Source organism: Bison bison, unplaced genomic scaffold (genome assembly GCF_000754665.1).
Source record: "Bison bison bison isolate TAMUID 2011002044 unplaced genomic scaffold, Bison_UMD1.0 scf7180017864349, whole genome shotgun sequence".
NCBI classification, from domain to species: Eukaryota; Metazoa; Chordata; class Mammalia; order Artiodactyla; family Bovidae; genus Bison; species Bison bison.
The window spans coordinates 5,271,954-5,280,779 of record NW_011494921.1 but is presented as its reverse complement, the minus strand read 5'-3'; positions in this window follow the sequence as shown (position 1 = coordinate 5,280,779).

Sequence of the window (8,826 nt, the reverse complement as noted above, 5' to 3'; positions counted from 1 at the left end):
GTGGTGTCATCTGCATATCTGAGGTGATTGATATTTCTCCCGGCAATCTTGATTTCAGCTTGTGTTTCTTCCAGTCCAGTGTTTCTCATGATGTACTCTGCATAGAAGTTAAATAAGCAGGGTGACAATATACAGCCTTGACGTACTCCTTTTCCTATTTGGAACCAGTCTGTTGTTCCATGTCCAGTTCTAACTGTTGCTTCCTGACCTGCATACAGATTTCTCAAGAGGCAGATCAGGTGGTCTGGTATTCCCATCTCTTGAAGAATTTTCCACAGTTTATTGTGATCCACACAGTCAAAGGCTTTGGCATAGTCAATAAAGCAGAAATAGATGTTTTTCTGGAACTCTCTTGCATTTTCTATGATCCAGAGGATGTTGGCAATTTGATCTCTGGTTCCTCTGCCTTTTCTAAAACCAGCTTGAACATCAGGAAGTTCACGGTTCACATATTGCTGAAGCCTGGCTTGGAGAATTTTGAGCATGACTTTACTAGCATGTGAGATGAGTGCAACTGTGCAGTAGTTTGAGCATTCTTGTAAATCAACTATGTGTCAATTAAGTAATAAAATAAATGACTTTTTACCTTAAAGAAAAAAAAGTAAAAAAGGAGTAGAGATCAGTGGCCAGCCAGCAGCCCTGCTAAGACCTCATTGGGTCAAGGACCTTTGAATAGTTTCCTCAGCTCAGTATCAGGTCCTGAGTGTTGTGGGACCAGAAACTTGATTTGGTCAATGTACCCAAACAGCAGTCCATATTTAATACATTCTCAAGGGACTGGTCTATAAACCCAGATGCAGATTTACTCCTTTATAATGGTTAGAAAAGCTTGGGCTATGAAGTCAGCAGACCTGGGTTCTGATCCAGGCTCACCACTAACCTATTATCTCTGTGGAAATATAGTAATTATATGATATATCAATATTTAATATGATATATAAATGGTAGAACACTAATTAAACTTAATATAGTTAATGTAGACATTTAATTGATAATTTTTGAAAGTACCTTAGCGTCATTGTTAGTATACATAGCCATGTTTTTATGTAATTGTAAGAAGTTTTACTTTTGCCTGGAAAATCCCATGGATGGAGGAGCCTGATAGGCTGCAGTCAATGGGGTCGCTAGAGTCGGAGATGACTGAGCAACTTCACTTTCACTTTTCACTTTCATGCATTGGAGGAGGAAATGGCAACCCACTCCAGTGTTCTTGCCTGGAGAATCCCAGGGACGGTAGGGCCTAGTGGGCTGCGGTCTATGGGGTTGCACAGAGTCGGACATGACTGAAGCGACTTAGCAGCAGCAAGCGTTTGAACGTATTGCCTGATGCTCTCTTTTCATCATTGATCACTGTGACGTGAAAACACAGCTCCCTTTTCACCTTCGTGCCCCATCCTCGGAGACCTAAGCGCCACCCGTTCCACGCTGCTTCTGATTCACTGAATTCTGAATAGCACATGTTCCCTTGCTTGAAATGCCCTCATCTGCTGGGTCTCCAATTCCAAAGCAACTTCTTCTGGGAAAGCCATGCCCTAGTCTCCCCCAGAGAGTAGTATCCAAAGCACTTTGCACCTAAAGTCTAGAGAAACCTCTTCCCGTTATATTTTATTTGGTCATCTTCCTCATCCCCTGCTGCACTGTGAGCCCTTCAAGACCCCCATACTGATCTTATTCTTTTGGTATCTCTTGATCCAGAATATTCCACGGTATCCCAAGTGTCTATTCCAATGAATGGTCTGCAGAGTTCTATTCTCAAATAGTTGTATAGTATTTTCTTCTGCAGCTTCTCATCTAAGCATTTGCTATCACTGAATATTTATGCCTTTATCAGATCAACTTCCAGAAGTATCTGATCAGTCACAACCCACCAACTATTTTAAGGACTTCTGAACATCTTATTTTTCTCTGGCTCCTATTATTCAGTGGGTTGTGATTTGTCCTTTACTTCATTCTAGAAACAGTGTGTCTCCTGTACAAGAGGAGTTATGAGTAAGCCTTTGATGCTGTTATTGGAACAGTAAGAAGAATGGAATTCAAGTTTTCCATTAAGTCAGAGCAGCCTATGCTTTGTATGAGTACTGCCTTTTTGGCAGCCAACATGAGTGATTATTATTCCTCCAAATTAAAAAAAAAAAGCAGATTAAATGCAAAAAAAACACCTCAAATAGTGAGAAAAAATTTTTCACATATCACACTGGCAAAGATAAAAAAAAATAGTCTGGTATTGCACTGCATTGGCAGTTTTATAAGGAAATGGGCTTTCATACACAGTTCGTGGGGTGCAGATTATACAACTTCTTTGGAAGGGACTTCAGAAACACATATCAATATTTTAAACATACCTTGTACCATAAGAACTCATGTCTAGGAATTTATCTTAGAGTTGTATTTGAGCATTTACACAAAAGTAAATGTGCATAGATATTCACTGCAGCAGGATTTTCACTGCAAAAGACAGGAGGTGACCTCAGTGTCCATTAACAGAGGTTACATCCATACAATGTATAATAATCAAGGAGATCTTGTTGGGCTGTTAGGAACATCTCCAAGGTGCAGTCACATGAAAAGGCAAAGTAAAAAAGAGTGTGTCCCTGTAAATCACATCTATGTGCGCTCCTTGGTTTCAAACTGTATTACCAAAGCTAGAGTATTAAAACAATGTAATATTGGCATAAAAACAGACACATAGACCAACAAAACAGAATAGAGAGCCCAGAAATAAACCCACGCATATTTGGCCAATTAACTTACCACAAAGGAGCCAAGAGTATTCAATGAGAGAAAGGACAGTCTCTTCTGTAAATGGTACTGGAAAAATTGGACAGCCACATGCAGGAGAATGAAACTGGAACACTGTCTTACACCATACACAAAAATTAACTCAAAATGGATTAAAGGCTCGAATGTAAGACCTGAAACCATGAAACTTCTAGACAAAAACATAGGCCGTAAACTGCTTAACACAGGCCTTGGTGATGACTTTTTTAATCTGACAACAAAAACAAAAGAAACCAAAGCAAAAATAAGGTGGGACAACGTCAAACTAAAAAGAATCTTCACAGCAAAGGAGAACGTCAACAAAATGAAAATCTAACCTCCTGGATAGGAGAAGATAATTGCAAGTCATACATCTGATAAGGGACTAAATCCAAGATACATAAAGAACTTACACAATTCAGTAGCAAAACTATCTGATTTTTTTTTAATTGGCAGAAGATCTGAATAGACATTTTTCTAAAGAAGACACACAGGTGGTCAACAGGTATAGAAAAAGATGTTCAATATTATTCATCAGCAGGAAAATTCCAGTCAAAACCACAATGAGATATCACTTCACATCCGTCAGAATGACTGTGATCAAAAAGACAAGAAATAACAAATCCTGGGTAGAATGCGGAGAACTGGGAAACTTGCACATTTTTGGTGGGAACGTATATTGGTGCAGCCACTGTGGAAAACACTATGGAGGTTCCTCAAAAATGAAAGCAGAACTACCCTATGATCCAGCTTCCGAGTATTTGTCCAAAGAAAGCAGAAACACGAATTTGAAAAGCTATGTGCACCTCCGCGTTCACTGCAGCATTATTTACAATAGCTGAGATGTGGAAACAGTCTGTGCCCATTGATGGATGAGCGGATAAAGAAATTCTGAGGTATATACTAATATACATAGGAATGTTTATTTCAACCATAAAAAATGAAATCTTGCTCTTTGCAAGACTGCATGGATGGACCACTGTGCTATGTGAAATAAGCTAGACAGAAAAAGACAAACACAAAATTGCTCTCTCTCTTTTTTTTTTTGGCCATGCCACACAGCTTGCATAGTCTTAGTCCTCTGACCAGGGATCAGATCCAGGCTTCAGCAGTGAATGGGCTCAGTGCCAGCCACTGGAACACCAGGGAATTCCCCACATGATTTCTCTTACATGTGGAGACAAAAACAGAAAATAAGCTCATTACACACATAATGTGGTGTAAGCTTTGGGTGTACAATTTTATGATCTGATGCACATATATATTGTGAAATGTTTACCACAATAAAGTTAGTTAATCCACCCTTCCCCTCTTCTTTTTAAAAGGTGGGTATACAAAACACTGAAACATATTACATACCTTTATTCAAAGACACCACAAATGGGAGTAATACAGAACGCATCTTTTTCCTACTGTACAGGGGGTTGGCAGGGCGTCTTTGCTGTACGTTCAACATGTGTTTGTTCCATGGTACCTCCCGTTCGTCCTGTAAGCAAGTAGGACCCTATGAGTCCTTGCCAGGACAGAGTCCTCCCCCACACTCTCTGTTTTAGCGTCTCCCTGAAGTATCTGCTGCTGTTGCTGCTAAATCGCTTCAGTCGTGTCCGACTCTGTGCGACCCCATAGACGGCAGCCTACCAGGCTTCTCTGTCCCTGGGATTCTCCAGGCAAGAACACTGGAGTGGGTTGCCATTTCCTTCTCCAATGCATGAAAATGAAAAGTGAAAGTGAAGTCGCTCAGTCGTGTCCGACTCCTAGCGACCCCGTGGACTGTAGCCCACCAGGCTCCTCTGTCCATGGGATTTTCCAGGCAAGAGTACTGGAGTGGGGTGCCACTGCCTGAAGTATCTAGATAACACTATTGGATGTACATTTCCTGAGATGTTATATAGAGGCTAAAACCTCCACCAGATAGAAGGCTGTAAACTACTTAATGACCATGAACTGGTGGCCCCCAGGCCTACCGAAGCCTAAGGACTGATAATGTTAAACCCTGTGACTCCACCCTGTTACCCCACCATCAGCCAATCAGAGAATTGTGCATGAGCTGGTCACACACGCTACAACCCTTTTCGCCGGGCCTTTAAAAATGCTTTCCTGAAATTCAGCATAGAGTTGAGGTGTTTTCAGGACCAGCTGCCCTGGACTCCTTGCTTGGAGCCCTGCGGTGAATGCTGCACTTGCCTTCACCGTAATTGGGTGTCAGTAGATTGGCTTTATTGCACCCCGGCAAGTGGATTTGTCTTGTTTTTCAGTCACTAAGTCATGTCTGACTCTTTTACAACTTCATGGATTATAGTCAGCCAGGCTCCTCTGTCCATGGGATTTTCCAGGCAAGAATTCTCGAGTGGGTTGCCATTTCTTCCTCCAGGGGATCTTCCTGAGCCAGCGATGGAACCTGCATCTCCTGCACTGCAGGCAGATTCTTTACACCTGGGCCTCCCAGGAAGTGCGATTAGAATAAGACAGATGCTGGTGGAGAGTGTGTTTTGGGAGTTTTGTCCCTTTGTTTTCTGTTTCTTGGTTTTATGTGTTTGTTTGTTTGTTTTCCTATGTTACCTATTTCCCTTTGGAACAAAATTTGACCAGAACTGTAGAATTTGAATCTGAGATGACAGAAAAATCCCCTCTCCTATGTTTCCAGGGCTGACCCTCACCTGCCAGTACAGAGTTCCATAAATTCCTCAAATGAGTTATGCAGTCCCTGGAGATCAGCTTGTAAGAACGCACTGACACAGCTGGTTGTGCCCTGGATACAAGTCCCTCTTCCTGTGGCTCCTGCCCCTATAAAGGCTTCCCTGGTGGCTCAGACAGTAAGGAATCTGCCTGCATTGCAGGAGACCTGGGTTTGATCCCTGGGTTGGGAAGATCCCCTGGAGAAGGGAATGGCAACCCACTGCCGTATTCTTCCCTGGAGAATCCCATGGACAGAGGCGCCTGGGGGGCTACAGTCCATGGGGTTGCAGAGTCGGACATGACTGAGCGACTAACACCTTCACTTCTCTTTCACTTTCACTGACACCCAGCATCTTCCATCAGCCACTGCTGTCTGCAGGCCCTGGGAGCTTCCAAGCAAAGAAGACCTGTCCCTGGGTCTGCGGGAGAGAGGGGAGAAACCTCATCACAGAGGCAATGCCTTTTCCGCCTTTTTCTTGTCGCCCTCTCAGCAGGTTCCAGTAAGCTCTCAGTTAGGTCCAGGGTGGACCCTGATATCTTACAGCACTTTTAGAATCCAAGAGCAGTCCGTAGACTAGGGATGGAACGAAGCCAGAAGCTCCACACTGTTCTTGGGACAACTCTTTCCTCTAGATTACCAAGGATGTGAAGGTGCATAAAGCTCGTTGCTCTAATCTCCCTCTTTTTCATTAGGATGAGGACAGTCCCAAGATGTTCCTCACCTTGTCAGAGAATGCACCGAGAATTCGAGCTGCCAAGCCTTCACTCACCCACTAGTAGAAATAAACGCCAGTATCTGAAACACCCACCATGGGACGTCCCTGCTGGTCCAGTGGTTAGGAACCCGTCTTGCGATGCAGGGGACGTGGGTTCGGTCCCTGGTCAGGGAACCAAGATCCCGCATGCTGCTGAGCAGCTCAGCCTGAGTGCCACAACTACCTGTGTGCTCTGGGGCCCGTGTGCCACAACTAGAGAGTCTGTGTGCCTTAACAAAAGGTCTCACGCAGCACGATGAAGATGACCCAACACAGCCAAATAAATGCATTAAAAAAAAGTGGTTTTTGAAGGGACACTTCATTTGAAAGTAATTTTTAAATCCACAAGTTTTAAAATCTAAACAAGCAAGACCTCTGATTATGGGGCCCCCGATCAAGAGTTATTCAAATTCCATCTTATGAGTCAAAGGTCGCTGTGCTTCCCTGAGTCCCAGCACGCATGTCCAATACAAACATATGCCCACGACTCACTCAATTTAATTCCTCAAAAATGTTGACAATGAAATGCTGGCGGGTGACTGTTCCTGCTACCGTGGCTGTCCTGAGCAACGCTGAGTGACAGCACAGTGATTGACAAACTTTTTTACACAGGTGTTTTTTGTTGCTGCCATTAACGGTCACACCTTAAAGCAGGAGTGTCGTGTAAAACAGAAGTGGGAGGAACTGACCTGTTTGAATCCATGGTGGGACCCCCAGTGGCAGGTTTACCAAGAAGCTAATGGTAGTGAAACTTCAGGGTCCTTCCAAGGCCTTCTGCCTGATTCTGTATTTTTAATTTTTTTTCTTTAAGGAGCTTTCCCCTCCACCAGTTGTATAAACTTCAGGCTCCATAAAACCTGGTTCTACTCAGAGCCTCACCCCTTCCCCTCTTCCCTTCAGTCCTTCTCCAGCAAATCCTAATCCGCTGTGGAACAAGGTGAACAGCATGTAAGGTGGAACCATCCTCAGACTAGGAATCAGAAGACAAGGGGCTGAGGAGGCCTGTGCCTGCTCCTAGCCTTGTGTGAGCCTCCATCAGGTCATGGGCCCTCTTTTGGACTTGGTTTCTGTCGAGTCCTGCCCCCAAGGCTTCAGGTGTGAGGCCTTGCACCGAGGCCACAGAAGCGGAGCCCAGAACCAAGGTCACCTCCAAAGTTGACTGAGCCCCTTTGTTCAGTTTAGTTCAGTCGCTCCGTCGTGTCCGACTCTTTGCGACCCCATGAATTGCAGCACGCCAGGCCTCCAGAGCCCCTTTGTAACCATTGCCAAAAGCCCCTCTGATCATCACCAGCAGGCTTCCTGACCAAAATTAGGCAAAAATGCCCACCCCAGTAGTCACCCTATAGCGCCCTAACCAATCACGTAATGCCAGCCTTCCAGCAGGAATTTTGTCTTGAGGCTATAAAAATTGGCGGCTGCTGCTGCTGCTAAGTCGCTTCACTCGTGTCCGGCTCTGTGCGACCCCATAGACGGCAGCCCACCAGGCTCTTCTGTCCACGGAATTCTCCAGGCAAGAATCCTGGAATGGGTTGCCATTTCCTTCTCCCCCAAATTGGCTGCTAACCCACAAAAAGCATCAGCTCGCCCTGGTCTGTAAGGAGGCCAGCCCGCTGCGCTTGCAGGGCCCACATTATCTCTGCTCTTTGCTCTTAATAAACTTACTCCCTTCTGAACTGTGTCTGGAAATTCTCTTCCAACCCGCACTCAGACTGCCTCAACGGTTTCCTCTTCTGTCAACTGGGTTTGTGTGACAAGATGATCCCTGAGGTCCCTTTCAAAACTCAGAATCTTGGGACTTCCCTGGCGGTCCAGTGGTTAAGACTGCATGTCTCCACTGCTGGGGGCGTAGGTTCAAACCCTGGTCAGGGAACTAAGATCCTACAGGTCACACACTGTAGCCAAAAAAAAGCAAACAGCAACAACAACAAAACAGCAAAAGCAACTTAAAAAAAAAACCCTCAAAATCTTTGATCCAAAATTCACGGGGGCTACTTCTTAAACTGCCTCCCAGCAACTCCCACTACCAGGCTTGTTCTTCCTCCCTGAGGTGCTGGGAAACCTCAGGCCCTATTCTGAGACCCGCCGGCTTTAGAAAGGACCTCAGTGACAGTGACGAGATAGGTCTCTGCCCCACGATTCACTGCACCCTCTCCCCCTAGATGTCAGCGGGGAGAGAGAAATGACCGTTGTAGTCCCATATGGTAGCCCTTTCAATGGTACCTTCATTCTAAATAGAAGTCAGTGTTTTGTCTCAATGGAATAACCCTTCAGCGGGGGAGTTTCAGGGAGCAGCTACAGTCAAGCCTAGGAGAACTTCCAGGAACAAGCATTCCTCAGAGGCCCTCATGTCACCTGGTGCCACTGCCCTTTGTTCCAGAAGCGAGAGACCAGCCTGGACTGAAGGGCTTGTCAACCTGGGCACGAGAGGAGCTTTATCTCACTTGGAAAGCCATTCACACTAACAGTTGTTAGGGTTAAACACTAGGATGGTGGGCACTTCAGGTACAATTCCGTCCTCACCCTGGAAAGGGAGACTAAACGGTACAACTAAGATTTTCACCTTTTTAAGAAAGGAGTCAGCAAGCAAAAATAGAATGCAGCCTTGGAGAAACAGAAGCCACCTTAAAACACTCAAACA